General features: G+C 29.8%; 1 long non-coding RNA gene across 1 annotated transcript; it reads right to left on the minus strand.

Annotated features, from left to right (window-relative positions):
- Window positions 1–10,564: 10,564 nt before the first annotated feature.
- Window positions 10,565–16,437, minus strand: LOC146994263 (uncharacterized). Its single transcript, XR_015044112.1, has 3 exons — window positions 16,375–16,437; window positions 13,743–13,832; window positions 10,565–10,706 (listed from the first exon to the last, which is right to left on the minus strand). It is a non-coding gene; the product is annotated as an uncharacterized LOC146994263 (long non-coding RNA).
- Between the last annotated feature and the right edge of the window lie 486 nt (window positions 16,438–16,923).

Genomic DNA, 16,923 nt, shown 5'->3' on the forward strand with positions numbered 1-16,923 from the left:
AAATGAAAGAGCATGAAATTTAGAATATTTAATTAAATACTAACTTAGTATTGAGGGTGAGATTTGGTTTGTGCTATGAAAATCCTAATATGGGCATCTTGAAATTTTTGTGAGTTCAGGCAGGACTTTTATCAGTAGCTCGAGTCATCCTTTCAGCAGCTCGAGTCATCACAAAACAAGTTGGTGCAAAACCTGCAAAGTTGGTTTGTGCTTCTATCAAAAGATGTGACATGCTTTGAACAATTTCATGAAGTTAAGAAATAGAAAAATTTGTAAATATTTTTTATATAGGACTTGGGTATATATATATATATGTATTTATCCATATATATTCAAGAATATTGTGTATATCCAGAAAAACCAGAAAAGCCATAATACATTGCTTTTTCATTATTATACAAAAGCTTCGTGTTTCGCTGCAGTGTTCGCGCAGTCGCACTTTAAGAGCTCTGGCGGTGCACTGTTCCTCCTCGTGGAACACCCACAAAATTCAAATGGTAAGTGCAATATTTACAAAATTTTACATATATGCTCCTTTAAGCCTAAATAGACTGAATGGAACTTTTTTTTTTTTTTTTGTTGAAATTCCGACTTTAAGGTATAGTGCGCCACGAAGGGTTAACTGCACTGAAACTCGAACCTTACAGAAAGAAAATATCTACATATGTCAGTCAGTTATTAATGGTGGAAATTGTCCAAAATATCACATAGCTGCTACGTCTCCTGGTTTTTTTAAACATCTCTCGATAAATTACCATCTTCTAGTTTTTAATTTTGAGCCTCTGCTTAGAAATATCAGAACAATATGTGAAATTTAATAAATTAATGCTGTTACAAAAATGTTAGTTACAAAAATTAGTTTAGTTACAAAATTACAAAGTTACAAAAATGCTGTTTCTCTACTTCCGGTTATTTTTGGAATAATTTTTCTTGTTAAAGTTTATTTGGTTTGAAGTGTACTTTCCCTTATTACATTTTATTGACTTTTTTTTCATTTGATGTGGTTTCCTTGTAGACATTTGCAGATTTTATATGAAGATTCAAGCAATGTTAGTAAATTGGTTAATATTTGTATTAATTTTTATTTTACTTCCATATATGATATTCCCACAGATACCGCATTCTTTAGTTATTTTTTCATCTCATTTAAAAGTACTTTAAAAAAAAAAAAAAAAAAAAAGCTTTTCTTATCTACTCTGGATTTTTCTCGGTATAAAAGTGAAAAAATTACAAAATGAAGTGAAAGAGCATGAAATTTAGAATATTTAATTAAATACTAACTTTTACGTCAGAATTCTATTACAAATATTTCAATAAACTAAATCATTCATTATTATAAGTGAATTTAAGCCAATTTGGAGTTCCTTTGAAAAATGCTTCATCATGCACCATGAATCCCTCCTTTAGTTTCACCTGTTTTTTATCAGATTATCCATGCCTGCATCCGGCCAGAATGCAGGGAGATGCTCTTACAGCCTGTAAAACAAAAGCAATTTTTTTAACCGATAGAAGTTCACGAACAGTTTTACTTGATTTCTTCTTATTCATTCATTCGTCTATCTGAAATAACCCGTGGACAGCCACCTCTTTAGCATTATTATTACAATTCATTTTAACATTGTGTTGCCGGTACTAATTATAATTATCTCATTATGTTTATCTGTTTATTAATTATGTTTATCTCCTATTTTTGTTGAAACAAATCAGATGTTCAATTTATCTTGTGAATCTCAAATTGTATTTCGACTATTTTGTAATCTACTTATGTCCTACATCTTTATTTTTAATAAATACTGGATGCGGGGTGTACTGTGGGATTGCACGATGTACCATAATAGGCAAACTGTAGACTTTTTACAAACCTTCAGTCTATGCAAATTCTTATAAAACTTCCAATTCACCCCCCCCTTTTTTTTTTCAAAGATTTAGTATGGGAAGGCATTACCAGTAGGCCTATGGTACATCGCAGCTGTCCCCCATACTTTTACCTTTACCTTTATTGTTCTACAGGCCCCAATTAACGCAGAAGCAGTGTTCTTTCTAGGGCTCCCACAAATCGCTTTCCTTGTTTGTTTCCTAGACAAAGGCAGAATAAAGAGAAATTGCACCAAGATGTGCAGCCTTCTGAAACATAAGAACGTAGGCTGGATGTTGTGGCCTAGGCAGCAGTTAGAGCTTGTTGTTTGATTTATTATTTAACATTCTGAAAATTCATGGATATTTTTTAGGCTTTTGTGACTTATAATACACAAAAACTGAGTATAAATTAGAGAATGGTTTTTGAATTTTTGGCGTAAACTTAGATGATTTTCTTAAATAAAGTCATTCCAATGAAGTTAATATGCTCTAAAAAAACAGCTGAATGCAAAGATGTTTATTAAATTTTTATGCATGTATGTGACATTTTTTATGTTACCAGTAAATGATAAATGCAAGAAAAAATTAGACCGACTCTTTTGGCATCAGAGGTGCTGCTAGTCTTGATCCTCATTTTTGTATCCGTATCACTTTTCAAGTAAAAGGATGTTGCCACCAAATCTTGTTGCCATGTAAATATTTTTAAAGAAATAATATAGCGAATGTAAAAAAGTGTATGGCAACACTTAACACTCTATTGGCAATTCCAAATATATGTGCTGCTTTTAAATATTTTGTGGTTTTGATGTTGAATTTTATTTGGGGTAAGTGTAAAGAAAGTAATGCTTAATAAATAAATTTAAAAGTTAATAATCAAAAGATTAACGCAACGTTTCTCAATCTTTTTGTTAAAAACTAAGTCATCGTACCTAAGAAATCTGAACACTGATATGAGGAGCTGAGAAAAGACTGAAAAAATATAAAAAAAGAAAAAAGAAAAATGTATGACAACACTTAATACTTTACTGGGAATTCTAAAAATATGCGGTTACTTAGCACAACTACCTTGGTGAATTTTTACAATAGAAAGAGGTGATCAGGAATTTTGGTATTGAAACTTGCATGTAAATGGTTATCTAAGAGAATTATTATGCAGATGGTTGCCAGAGTTTGGCGACTTCTACTAAGATGGTTGCAATAATTTATGAGTTCCAAATATACTATGTTTAAAAATTTTGTGATTTTTCTCTTGATTTTGTACAAAATAAGTGTGCAGAAAACAGAGTAGTAGTTTAAAAACAGAATGGTAAACTGCTAGGTGATCCCCCCTCCATCTAATATCACCAAAAAAATTTTTTAAATACGAATTAAAAAACATGTTTTAACATTAAGATTGATTAAATATCAACTGAAGACAAAATAAAAATTCTGTAACTGATTGATGCTGAATTTCTGTAATATATATAGCTTGGCTCAAAAAATATCTCTCGAAAATATAAAGACAGGTAAAAAGGGCATAAATAGATTTTACTAATGAAATGTTTGTGGGAAAATATGTCGGGAGTAGTATAGGATAGGACGTTAAAGCAATTTGCTGGCATAAATTTTCATTCACCTCGTTAATTTTGAACAACATTCTTCACTCCATAAACGTCGATTTCATCGAATATTTTCGATAAGGTACTGCAGAAGGAAACTAAACATCTTTTCGAAGGAGTTACTCTGGAATGGTTCTTTGTATCTCTTTTGAGTAGCTGCTTCGTTTTATCTAAGCTCCATGATAAAATGCGTATCAGCGAGCTGGCTTTCGTGTACAGATACATAAGTCTCTTTGTAATCAAGACAATGCACACTAGAAATTCATGCTAAAATTATTTGTACCAACAGAACTACCATTTAGGTATTTCCATGTCATACACAAAGCTTGCAAAAACCACTTTTTAGATCAGAAATAGCTATTAATTTTCTAGATATCATGAACTTGTACATATCGGGTTTATTTTTTAACAGCAAAAAGTAATTGGAAAAAATTTTAAAAGCATTAGCATAAATAATTCCCATTATATTATATTTTATGGAATTCAGGGCCTCTAAGGAAGAATTCTCAACTAAGGCTGAATTTCCTGTGTGGAAGAATTTATCAAAAAATGTGTAGTGCTAGCTCGATTTTTTTTATAATCTGGGAGATAGAATAATGTGTAATTTCTGAAAAGGGAAGAAATTAAAAATCAACAACATAAAGGAGTTAACAATAAAAAGAGGGTAAAGGTGAGGTAAAATAAGCGACGACATTTTTTACAGAAATGTAGTATGCCTTTCTTCTATCTTTGTCTCAACCATGTACACTGCTCAAAAAAAAAAAAAAAAAAAAAAAAAATGGGACAGTGCTATATATCCCGTTCTACTGGGCCGATTGACAAAATTCAAACTGCGTTTTTCATGTCTCGAAAGCGCGACTTAGGATATATATTAGATTTATATATAGCATTATTCTAACATAGGTATTTTAACACAAAATCGGACTTTTTCTGAAATAACATACCAATTTTTTTACATATTTCGATTCTACGACTCAAATTATGCCAGAATACCAAGTTTTGTAAAAATCGTACGAATAGTTTTTAAAATATTAGCTCTCAAAATTTTAGCTCCTCAATGTTAATTGAATTTGGCAAATATTTATTAATATCTCTTTTTTTATTAAACTTTTTTGATTTTTTCTCTCACATTTCGAAATTTTGGTTCATTCCAAATAAAATTTACCCATTTTTTGCGTTTTATTTTTTAAATTTCTATTTTTAAATAATTTCTATAGATTTTTCGAAAAAAATTTTGAATTATAACCTATAAAATTTTTACCATCATCTTAAAGTAGGTGTATTTTTAAGCATATCTGCAAAAAATTAACTCTTTTATTCAAAATTTTCTAAGATATACACAAATTTACATTTCGCGTTTTTAAATTTGGCACCTTTTTTTTGAGCAATAATAACGCCAAATGTGGTCTATGGATTTTTGTTACACTGAATTGCCACAGCTATTTTTAACCTTAAACTTCAAGTAAAATTTTACGGAGAACTAATTATATGACATTTTTTCCCTCAATGATTCGTAATAAATATTTATTAATACTATATGAAAGGCTATTTTTTAAATTATAGATGATATTATTCAAAATTTTAACCATTTTTTTTAAATTTCTCTCGTATCTTTTCTTTTTTTTTAAAAAAAAAAAATAAGAGTAAGTTTTTGTAAGAGTAAATTTTTACCTTCGGCGTTTTATCGTCTGCTACTTTACTTCGTTTAAATCGAATTGTCTAAAACTGAGAATTTTCGTTTGATATTTATTTGAATTTTATGACATTAACTGCATAATTTATTTCTAAACAAACTGTTGCCTTTGAAGTGGCTGAAAGAGCGGCTGATACTATTATCCATATTTTTAAAGCACAATATATTTTTATAGAAACATAATATTTAGAATAATCATTTTTTATAAAAGTCAAATTATGATATAAACATACAACCCTCTAGAGACTGAATTAATGGAAGTTCAATGGTTATGTAGAAATGATCTGCAGTTACTTAATGGCTGGATAAGTCAGCAGATTCTATGGACAAGTAAGAATAATTATATAAACGACACCAACATTCTGGATTCAATAAACAACGAGGATACGATGTTTACTAAATGAATTTAAGAAGTTTTAGAACATAAAAAATCAACTCATTTTTTTTCCTAAAATGTATTTTTGTGCGTAGCATATTTTCATTATATCCTTAAAATTCTAATTTAGAATGTAATTGTCAAGAACTGAATCCTAATCATCAGTAATATAATAAGTAATTATTACGGTTATTAATAAATCCTTCTTATAAAGTAAATATTTCAAAAAACTTTCTGTCTGAATGCAAACATTTTTCTATGCAAATATTTTTAATTTTATATTAATCAAGATTGCACACCATATTACTTATTTCCACTTCAATTCTTACCGTCAGTTCTAGTAGAATTTACAAATCAATTATATTTAATTAAGGATTGGATTGGATTATTTAATTATGGCAAAGCACACGAGGGCTATCTGCCTAAAGGGAGGGATACCTTCGTGGAGGACTTTCTAAGGGAAACTGGCTCGTATACACGTTACACATGGGGAAAACCACGAAACCACCCATGCGGCCAGCCCGTTCGCGGGATTCGAACCTCGGACTGAACTACCAGTGTTCAGCGTCTTTACCGCTCAGCCATTGGTAGGCTATTTAATTAAGGAATGACCATCTAAGTTAAGAAACAGCGTACCGTAACAACATTTCAATTATTGGCGCCGTATCTTTCATGTTACTCCCGATTGGCTAGATACATGATTTTTAATGAGTATTCGGATTTTACCAGTAACTTCACTTGGAAATCGCGCTTAAACTAGGTTAGTTGGTTATTTGAACATAGAAAGAACATGGGAGCTATTTGATTAAGATGCTTTCATAGAGAATCTTTGTAAAGAGAACCTAAAAAACTACAAAAACCAACCATGCAGCCTGGGTTAGACTGAGCAGCAAACAATTAGTATTTAACAATCTTTTTTTTTTAGTCCAAAGGGATTTGAATCCCGAAGGACTATTAGTTTCGTTTTGGCATTTTGCGTCGGACGGATAAATGTCGGTTCACTTTTCAAACTGTTGCCATAAAGTGTTAAGAGTCCTGCATTATATTTGAAGAAATTAAATAATGAAAATCTGCGTAAATGTATGTATATTTCTCACATTGTCATAAAATAACGGTACATAGAGTCATCGAATTTTGAATAACGTAATCCTCCAACGAATATGATCATGTGGAAGACCAAATTTGAAATTTGTTTTATGATCGATTTCCTATTTTTTAAAACTTTGACGAATTTTTGATTAACAAACTCAAGGATTTCAAAGCGAGCAATGGCAACGTTGTGCAGAAAAAACATTTTTATCTCCAGCGCGTGAGTCTCTGTATCGGAAATTCTAAAGATATGCTCGTTTTAAAACTATTTTGCGATATTGCTGTTGCACTGGATCTTATGGTTTAAGTGCGAGGAACATGATATTTAATAAAGAAAGGTAACACACAAAATGTTAAAAAACGCCCCTTTGGACGTAATTTAAAATCTGAAACATTTCAGATTTTTTTTTTTTTTTTTTTCAAATTCTAGGCAATTGATGAGGCTTCAATTAAATCTCCAATTTAATATTTTATTTGTAAATATTTAAAATATTGTTGTATTCTTAGACACAAAAAGCAGAATTTAAGTTTTGTTAACTCGTTAGTAAACTACCAAGCCGTAGTGCAAATGAATATTGAATTTCTTTGGCAATAATTGTATTCACTTAATATTCTTGGATATGAACTAAAGAAGGAACGTTCTCGGAAGATTAAAGAAGTGTTTAAATCCAGTGATATTAGGTTTGTCTTACAAGCTCAGGATCAAAACGATTCTGCAATTGCCCGAGTAGTTGACTTGTAAATGGATGTGAATTAAGCAGGTGACTTTTAATCTTACGTTATTCAGCCAGAAAACGTATTCCAAATGTTTTGTATTGCATGACAATGCATCTTTTCATTATTCAATAACCAGTCGGAGAACCGCTTGTGTTCCGAAAATAAGTATGTGTACTCAATCGTCCTGCATATTCTTCAAATTTGTCTTCTTGTGATTTTTTTTCTTTCCCAAAAACTAAAGTTGCCTCTCAAAGGAAAGTTTTTTTGACATTGAAGAGACAAAATTAACATGACATCTACTTTTAGAGGCATGTCAAAAGCAGATCTCTACAAACCTTCTCTTCCATTACATGTTGTGCAGTCAGACAAAAAGTTACATCAGCGTAAATTCTATAATCTATTTTTATTACACTCTGATTACTTTATTAACATACAGTGAATATATACTAAATCTTTTACTTTAGCTTAATTAATTCGGAATTGTTGTCGGAACTAAGACTTAGAAGATAAGTCAAATTAAATATTTCGATAACCCAATAAATTCAAGTTCGAAATTTCAATATTTTATTTTCGGAGGGAGGGGAAATGTTTTCAGTTTTGGTCCATTATATTAAGTATCTTTGCTTCGATTTTTTATTTTTCCATAAAAGCGAAAATAATTTGAAGCTATGTGGTATACATATAATGCATAGCTTCAAATTAAAATTTAATAATATACAGAGTGGTTATAATTAAAGTTCCACATTGAAACGGTCATAAAAGGAAAACTACCCACATAGCACAAAAACATCCTTGGGATATCCCAAGGATGTTGCTCGCGGGATATGCGCACATCCTCAGGACATCCCGGAATATCCCGCGAACCTCCTAAACACCTCCTCCCGAGTGCTTAATGCCACATCCCGGGATATCCTCAGGACATCCTAACCAAGTCCCATCGACAGCGTGCGGGATGTTATTAGGATATGAACTCCTACTTACTACATCCTCAGGACATCCCATTATATCCTAAAAACATCCTATCTATGTCCCATCGACAGCATTATGGGATGTTATTAGGATTTAAAGTCCTACTTACTACATCCTCAGGACATCCCGTAATATCCCAATTTCCTCCTAAACTCATCCTGAGCGCTTAATGCCACATCCCAGTATATCCTTAGGACATCCTCTATCTACGTCCCACCGACAGCGTATGGGATGTTATCAGGATTTGAAACACTAGTTACAATATCCCTTTAACCTCTTAAATACATACTCTCAACTGCTTAGTGTCACATCCCAGTATATATACAGAGGAAAATTCCAGTGAATAAAACTGAAAATTTTGCTTTTATTTTTAAGATATTAAAAATCTTTTGATCATTTTTAAACATCCAATAGCCCCCAAATTGAATTATTCATAATTAAATTATTTTACAAAATCAGTCTCTAATTTCAGTTAATTTGTATTAAAAATTGAATAAAATTACCCAATTAATAATCTTTACATAAATGAATCATCTTTCTTTAAAACATGTAAGGAATTTATAGTGTTTTGATGACACTGTTGGGAAATTGTTAAAAGGAATAAATTGTATTTTTAAAACTAAATCAATTCCTAGCCTCAGAATAAATAAATATGTTTTCGTAACATGAGAATGCTGCAGGCTTTTTTTATATATTTAATATTTAGTTGTAAAAATTTGACATTATGTTAACAACTCTTTATATCATTCAAAAGGTAACTCAAGAAGCTCTTCTAAAATTCTAGCTTTCTGCTCACACAATTAAAAAAAAAATCTGAAAGGTCTCAGATTTTAGCAGTCACTCAAAGAGGCTAAAAGTTTATGGAATGCATAGATTATCAATACAGATGGGGCAGTGGAAATAGCAAAACATTTTATAAGATACTGACACCAGAAAGTTATATGTCTTCTATATATTTGAAAAATGAAGAAATATATCATGTAATTATGTAGAAATATTAAAATGTTTTCAATTAGATACATCATGAATTAAATGCATTTTAAATCAATCAGATTAAAAATTAAAAAAAAGCACTGTTAAGAACTGTGTGTAATGCTTTTAAATAGCTTGGCTTGTTAGTCAATAATATATTAGATTTTAAAGGTAAATATGTTAAATTTTGCCAAATGGCAAGACTTGAATGAAAAGCGAAACAAGTTTATGACTGACGACATGAAGTCACATTTCAAAACTAATAGCCCTTTTAGATTAAAAAAAAAAGTTCTGAAAATAATTTGCAATGGTTCATTGGTATTATTTTACGCAAAATTCAGTAAAATGAAATTTACCCGTTGAAATCAGCACCAAATTAAACTTTGTAAATTCTAGCGCATGTTAAAGGTTGTCTCATCCAGAATTTTATTACTAACCATTCATTTTAGAGCAAAGTAAAACAGTAATTGCCATTTATATGACAATCAATATCAAAAATTTAAATCTGCATTTTACGCAACATAGAAAAACTTCAAAAGATCTACTGTTTACCATGCAATTAAGGCATTTTATTCTGCTATCAACTCTACCAATTATTAATTCCATTAAGTATATACTCTTTCTGCTCAATATATGCAATGTAAAATTTTCCATAAATTTATTAATTCATTTTATTTTGAGGTGAGCTTTTATTCAACTCTCAATGTCAACGAGAATGTTTAGTTCATTTTTTATTCTGTCTCAAAAGAGAAATCAAAATACGTGGATTTATGTACGTGTATTTATGAATCAAAATACATGAGAAATCAAAGTGAGAAAAGCACTGCTACCTTAAACTGTGATTATATATAACAAATGCAGTGAATTATAGTTAAAAAATAGTGAAAATATTTATATTTCTGAACTATTTTATATATAACATTTTCAGTTTCGCATATGTGGCAATTTAAGAACTTTTTATGTATACCAATTTTTTGAAATATCTGCAAATTTTTGCATCTTTAAGGAAAGCTTATTCTTTCACCTGTAGTATATAAATAATGGTAATTTACCAGATAAAATTACTTAATGGGGAATACAGAAAAATATCTAACCACTTACCTTTGTGACTTCATCTGCAAAGAGACTAAAAAAGTAGTTCAGCTAAATCTGCTATAATAAATATTTATAATAATGCTAAATTATGCAATATCTATTAATATGACAAATTTTTGTAAAGCTATTTATTTGGATGAAAAATAAACACATTCAGAAATTTATGGCACTATATTATGATTAACAGAGGAAAAACACTTTTCAAAATTCAAAATAGTTTTTATTAATCCAATTTATCACATTTTATTTGAATTCATGAAAAACAATGTTATATCCATGTATTCTTATGTATATAAGAACTCTTGATAAATTGGATCTCTGTCATTGCCTTTCACAGCACCTAAAATAAAAAAACACTCACAATTACTACATGTGAATATAGTAATTCATAATTAAATTTAAACAAATGACTATTAGAATGCAAATTAAAGGAAGCATTTAAAATATTTTAACATTTAGTACCTATAAACAGAGTAGCAATTATTTGATTTTTCGATCATAGTAAAATAAACATAGGGGATGCCTTTTAAAATTTTTTATGTCAGAAAATAAACTCAAACCACCAGCTGAACATATGAGCAGTTTTATCAATCAGCCACTGGTAGGTAACCTGGATACTGAATCAACATATAAAGTTGCCAAGATAAAGAGAGAAACAAAATTATGATAATCACATCTTACCTATTCATAAAACTATTTTAAATTTAATGTGTAGGCAAGTCCAAAAAGAGTGAGAATGAATTTATTTTGCAACACAAAGTAAAGTCTTGCAGGAGCAAAAAAAAACTTGTCTCATGAGATTGGCAAGTAAAAAATAATTAACTGCATTTGGTAACATTTATCTGACAACATATAAGTAATTGTTAGCTATGTGCAGAAAATAAAATCTGATCAGGGGCGTAGCTAGAGGGGGGCATCTGTCCTTGGGTGCAGAATCCAAGGGGTGCCAAACTGATGTTAGAACATTTTAGAATTAAATGTTTTCCATCCTTGGCAAGCAGTAGGGGGCACGAAATCTTCAGTTGTCCCCGAGCGCTGAAAACCCTAGCTATGACTCTGAATCTGATCATGTTAATGCAATTTTAAACTTTTGAATTTAACCGCAGAAATTTACCAAAGAAGTACTTGTAACAGTAGTAAATGAAGATGTGACTAATCTTTACTGTATGGTACACCTTGGTTTCTGTCTGAAAAAAAATCGCAAAGTGGTATTGGTTGTTTGTGAAATGTGGAAGCCCATTGCGTCAAATAGGTTTTTCGGTAACCCTAATGTTGATAATGTTGGCAAAAGTAGCCTTTGAGAAAAAAAAAAAAAAAAAAAAAAACTTTTTTTGTCAATAAAAAGGAGTTATTTCTGCAAATATTGCCAACGTGCTGTGATAAATTTAGTTTTGGGCTACTTTTTTTAATAGTAAACCTTTTGTACGGTCCCAGGTTTTTGGTTCTTACCATTCCCTTCAATTGCTGTGGTTGGTTGCACGGAAGTGGTATGGTCTTGTATTTTGAACATGCTATTTATTATTTTGGTGTGGGTACCATCGTTTGAGTATGTCTGAGGTGACTAAGAGACGAAAAATTTAATTGAATTGCTTACCTGGAGGATGGTGGTGGGAAGCCTAAACATATGCATGTGAAAAAAAAAGGTATGTTAAAAAAATGACGTTTCATTTATTTTTTTGTCTCTGTGTGTTAATTTTTGTTAGAAGATTTGTTGTTTAATGTTTTTATGTTAGGAAATATGTATTTTTGGTAACTTATTCCTCTCTGTTTGTGTATTTTTGGTTGTCTGTGTGTTAAGACAGTGGCGAATTTTTTCTGGTAACTATATTTTTAACTTTCTGATTTTCTTAAAGTGAAAATAGATCAATGTGTACATGGACAAAGTTAAGGCAGTGCACAATGCCCAGTTTGTGCAGTTCTCTGTTTTAATAGGTCGATGTGTACATGGACACAGAGTTTGTGTATGTCTTTGACTTCTTATTTTGGTTTTGTGTAGCGGCCACCTTGAAATTGGTGCCGATCCTCTCAGGTGACGATCTTGATATAAAAAAAAAAAGAAAAAAAAAAAAAAAAAAAAAAAAAGAAACGATTTGCCAAGGGTTACAGCAGAGTAAATTTTTACCAAAGATGTTCTACCATAATCACCATTTCAGTGGTTTAAACACTAGTGGAGCAGTATGCAGAGATGAAGATTTGAGTTTTGTTTACACAGCATGATGGTTTAGGCACTCCATCCATTACAATGAACAAAATTATAATAAACATAGCCATAATAATTGTCTATAAATATTGATGTATAACACTGCATTAACTATTATATTTCTTATGCTAGTATATACAGAATCCTTAATCGAAGGGAAAATCAGAAGACTGTGCATACATTTTCCTTTAACTGAAACATGGATTTGACCATACAAATCTCAGTCTTACGGGACATGCCACACTATGCAGATAGACAGTAAAAAGTGCTTGTGTTGTTTTTATTTGTTAGAGGTATGAAATAAATATACTTCTAGATTTTAATTTTTTCTTTTCTTGTTTTACATTTGGATTACCTATCAAAAAGTAAGGAATTTTGATATTATTACAATATCGGAGTTAAAATAACAATTATTGGACACGTTAAAGTAATGAAAATTTTAAATTAGGTTAAAAAGTAACCCTTAATATGGCATATTTTTGAATTAAACTCTATCGACATTTAAAACAACAAAACATCCCTCTTTATTAAGGACTTTAATTAACTAATTTTAAATGCGGAGCTATGAATGGATTTTTCCCCTTGCATGTTATAATAACTGAAACAAAATTACTCTGATACAGTCAAAATTCCTAAATGCAAGTACATAAAATTTACTTTAGCAATTTAAAGAGATGAGACACACTGAACACATGAATAAATTTCTATCAAAGAATAATTTATTAAATTTGGCCCGTTCCATAGTAAACTTTAACCATTAGATTACATTATTACACCATGTTATCAGTTTGAAAAGCAAGTCATATGCCAGATCTTGGATGTAAAAGAAATGCACAAAATAATATACAGATTATTGAAAAATGATGTATACCAATGTTTATAGATATGATTAAATGTAACAGAAAATTTACTGTCACAACCACATTTTTAAGTGAAATGTATTATTTTAACATTTTACAATATTTAAGGTATGGCATTAAATGCAACATTATGTGCCTGAATATAAGTTAGTAAATTAAAAAATAATAATAATAATAATCAAAGAATGAATGTCATGAAAAATTTCAAAAACAAGCAGAATTTAATTTAGAAGACCTTTAGACACTTATGATAAATAAATTTGAGAATTCTTCACTCAAAATTAAATTATAATTAACTAAAACCAGTTTGACTGACCTTCTACAAAATCCTTCAGCTGCAATTTTTTCTAGCTTGAAAACCAAATTCTTCTCCACATGGTAAAAACATCTTAACCAGTTGAAATTCCTGCAGAAAGTTTGATAACACAGTAATAGAATTAATAGAATAGAAAAATTAACACAAAAGTATAGAACATCATTTAAACTTAACATTATTACAAATTTTGGTGCTTTCTGACTATCTGCAAAGCTGTGAAAATTGGCAAAATGGTTAGTTTATGGTTCATATCTACTGCTCTGTTCACAAGTAGTAATTCAAATAAGCACTTTATAAGAAACAAGAAATTTTAGGATGCACACACAAAAATATACACATTGGGTCAATATTCACATATTTTTCATCCAATTAAATACTATTCAGAAATAAAGATTAAATATAAAGCATGTAAATATATGTGTGTGGTATGCATATTCATAGTTTGCTATTATCGTGTGCATACTCTTGCTGTTTTAGCATAAGTTGAAGCTGTGAGGGCAGATGATAAGAAAGTATCAGAATTTTTCATGTATAAGAAAAGATTGCCCTGACAATAGTATCTCAATTGTTTAGCACTGACATTTACATAGCGCATTAGAAATATATAGTAATATATGTATAATAAAAAGATAATTGCATATTATTAATTCATTTTTTTTAAATGCCAAACTTTAACAATTCTTTCACATATAATTAAACAGAATTCTTTCACATGAACATCTAAAATCCATTCTTAACTAAAGAATAAATAATAAAACCATGTAAATTTCTTATCAAGCCCATCATTTCCGAAATGTCTACTTCTGAAAGTTCCCAGCATTTCTCAATATATTATTAAATTACTAAACTAAGCATCAATGATCGTCATGTTCGCTAATGTGGCAATATCTTTCACACTTCTTTGTTACCACAAGTAACAAGTAGGCTTCAATAAATCTTTAACTGTTACATGCTACTTTTGTCTAAAATTTGTACAAATAATAAAATTAAATGAGCTCTTTATAATATGCTCAAAGAAATAATTTTGTATGAAAATTTGTATGTTATATATTGGCCTGATTAATGATTCAGGAAATAATTCGGGTTTTCAAAGTGCTTCCAATAATTCAAATTTCAGCTTGTGTCAAAATAAAATCTATAACACAAAGATAAGCAAATTTCCTTATGAACAATGCATTTTAACATTATTCAATCACTGGCAATCACACAGTACCGATTGCTTCAATAAACATTACTGTAACTGTCTTATTTAAAAGACTGTAATGTTTTAATTATTTCCTTAATTAAAACATTACAGTCTTTTCCTCCTTCTAACACCAAAAGAAAACCCAGATAAGAAATATAAAAATATCAGTAAAAATAAATTATATTATTGAATGACACTTTACATTAATTACACTTATGCATATATTATTTTATTATAAATTATTTCAAAATCAAAGAAGAGAAGGGGGAGAAACTTTAATATTGACATTTCTAAAATGATATAAACATTAATCATTTAGTACAGTTTGTTATTTCCTGCAAAAAGAATTCACTTTTCTGGATAGCATTTATATTTCCATCTCACTTTCAATGAAACATTAAGAGAAATGCATATAATTTAAACACCAGTTTATTTTATTTATCAGACAGATTATGTCAACTCGAAAAAAACCTATCAGTAAAATTCGGTAGTAATAATTCTGAATGTTAGGTAACTTGCAAGATTCAACAAAAATTATAAATACTTTTATTATAATGACAATACTACAGTAACATGAACATAAAATTAAACTGCATATAACTATGAAATAAGCCAGCATATAATAATGGTGCATTGGTTTCTAAAACAATGGGCTCGATGAAAAAATACATGTATTATGGTAGCTATTCATATTCTTCAGCTTTCCTAATATTCTCACGTTCACTTTACATAACTAAAGTATCTAAAATACAATAAAAATGCAAACAATATTTATGAGAAAATGTTAAAAGCAATCATAAGCATTTGATTGAATGACCATATTTTGTCTTCCTGCAAGTCGAATCTTAAAATGATATGCAGTTTGAAAAATGCTTAATCCTTTTATAAAATATTCAAAAAAGATTAAAAAAAGGTACTGTTCTGTTATCAGGACCGGGTTCAGAATTGTATTTATGTATGCTTGTATATTTGTATGTTTGTGTGTCTACATATACACATCTATGCACATACTTACGAACACAGGTTCATACATTTCCGATTCTGGTCCCAATAACAGAACAGTACCCCCAAAAAAACTTGAATTACAAACTAGATTAAGATAACGTTTCAACCATACATATTTTGGACAAAACAATGCAAACTCTTATTTTTATACAATTGTTCAAACTATTTAACATAAATTTATTGCTGCAGTAAAATAATAAGCAATCTGATCACACATATTATTTTGAAACTGAATGCATAAACTAGACTAAAAAAATTCAGTCATAAACATTTGGATAGCAGGGCAAATTAGATATTTGAAAAGACAGCCAGCCATTGAGATACACGTAATTCACGACAGAATGGTAACAATTCATAAAGCTGTGAAACATTTAACTGTCAAAATGACATAAATTCGAAAAGCAAAAAAAGTAAACATACAAGTATTGCAACTGAACTTACCTTTCATGCAACAAAAAATATCCATACAAGTTAACCTCATGGCGCAGCCATTTTGGATTTCGTTTCAAATCAGACAGATGTTTACGGATTTGCGGAAGAATACGAGGACCTAGTAGTTTGCCGGATACAATGTGCAATGACGCGAAAGAATATAGTTCTGTAGAACTTCCTACATTATTCCGTAATAAACAGTACTATTTCCTAATTTTTTTCTTTATCTAATTAATTAATTAATAGGGAAATAGTTAAATAATGCCGAATTCATTTTTAATGAAATGTAAAATTTTGCATGTATGGGATGACCACCTTCCGTCCAATATTTCTGAGAATATAAACAAATTTTGGAATCTGGGAGTATCAGTTAATAAATATATAGAATATCGCCTCTCAAACGACCACTTCTGAAAGTGACCAATAGTTCTGAGATTATCAATAAATATTAAGCATTATTTCTATAAGACGACCATCTCTATATAAGACCAAAGTTTCTAGAATCTTGGATAGTCATCAGAGATGTATCTTTACTGCGAAATTATCGCACGACTGTAA

The sequence above is a fragment of the Stegodyphus dumicola genome, chromosome 11, assembly GCF_044657685.1.
Source record: "Stegodyphus dumicola isolate Sdum_Otavi_A_Nest chromosome 11, ASM4465768v1".
In the NCBI taxonomy this organism is placed as follows: Eukaryota; Metazoa; Arthropoda; class Arachnida; order Araneae; family Eresidae; genus Stegodyphus; species Stegodyphus dumicola.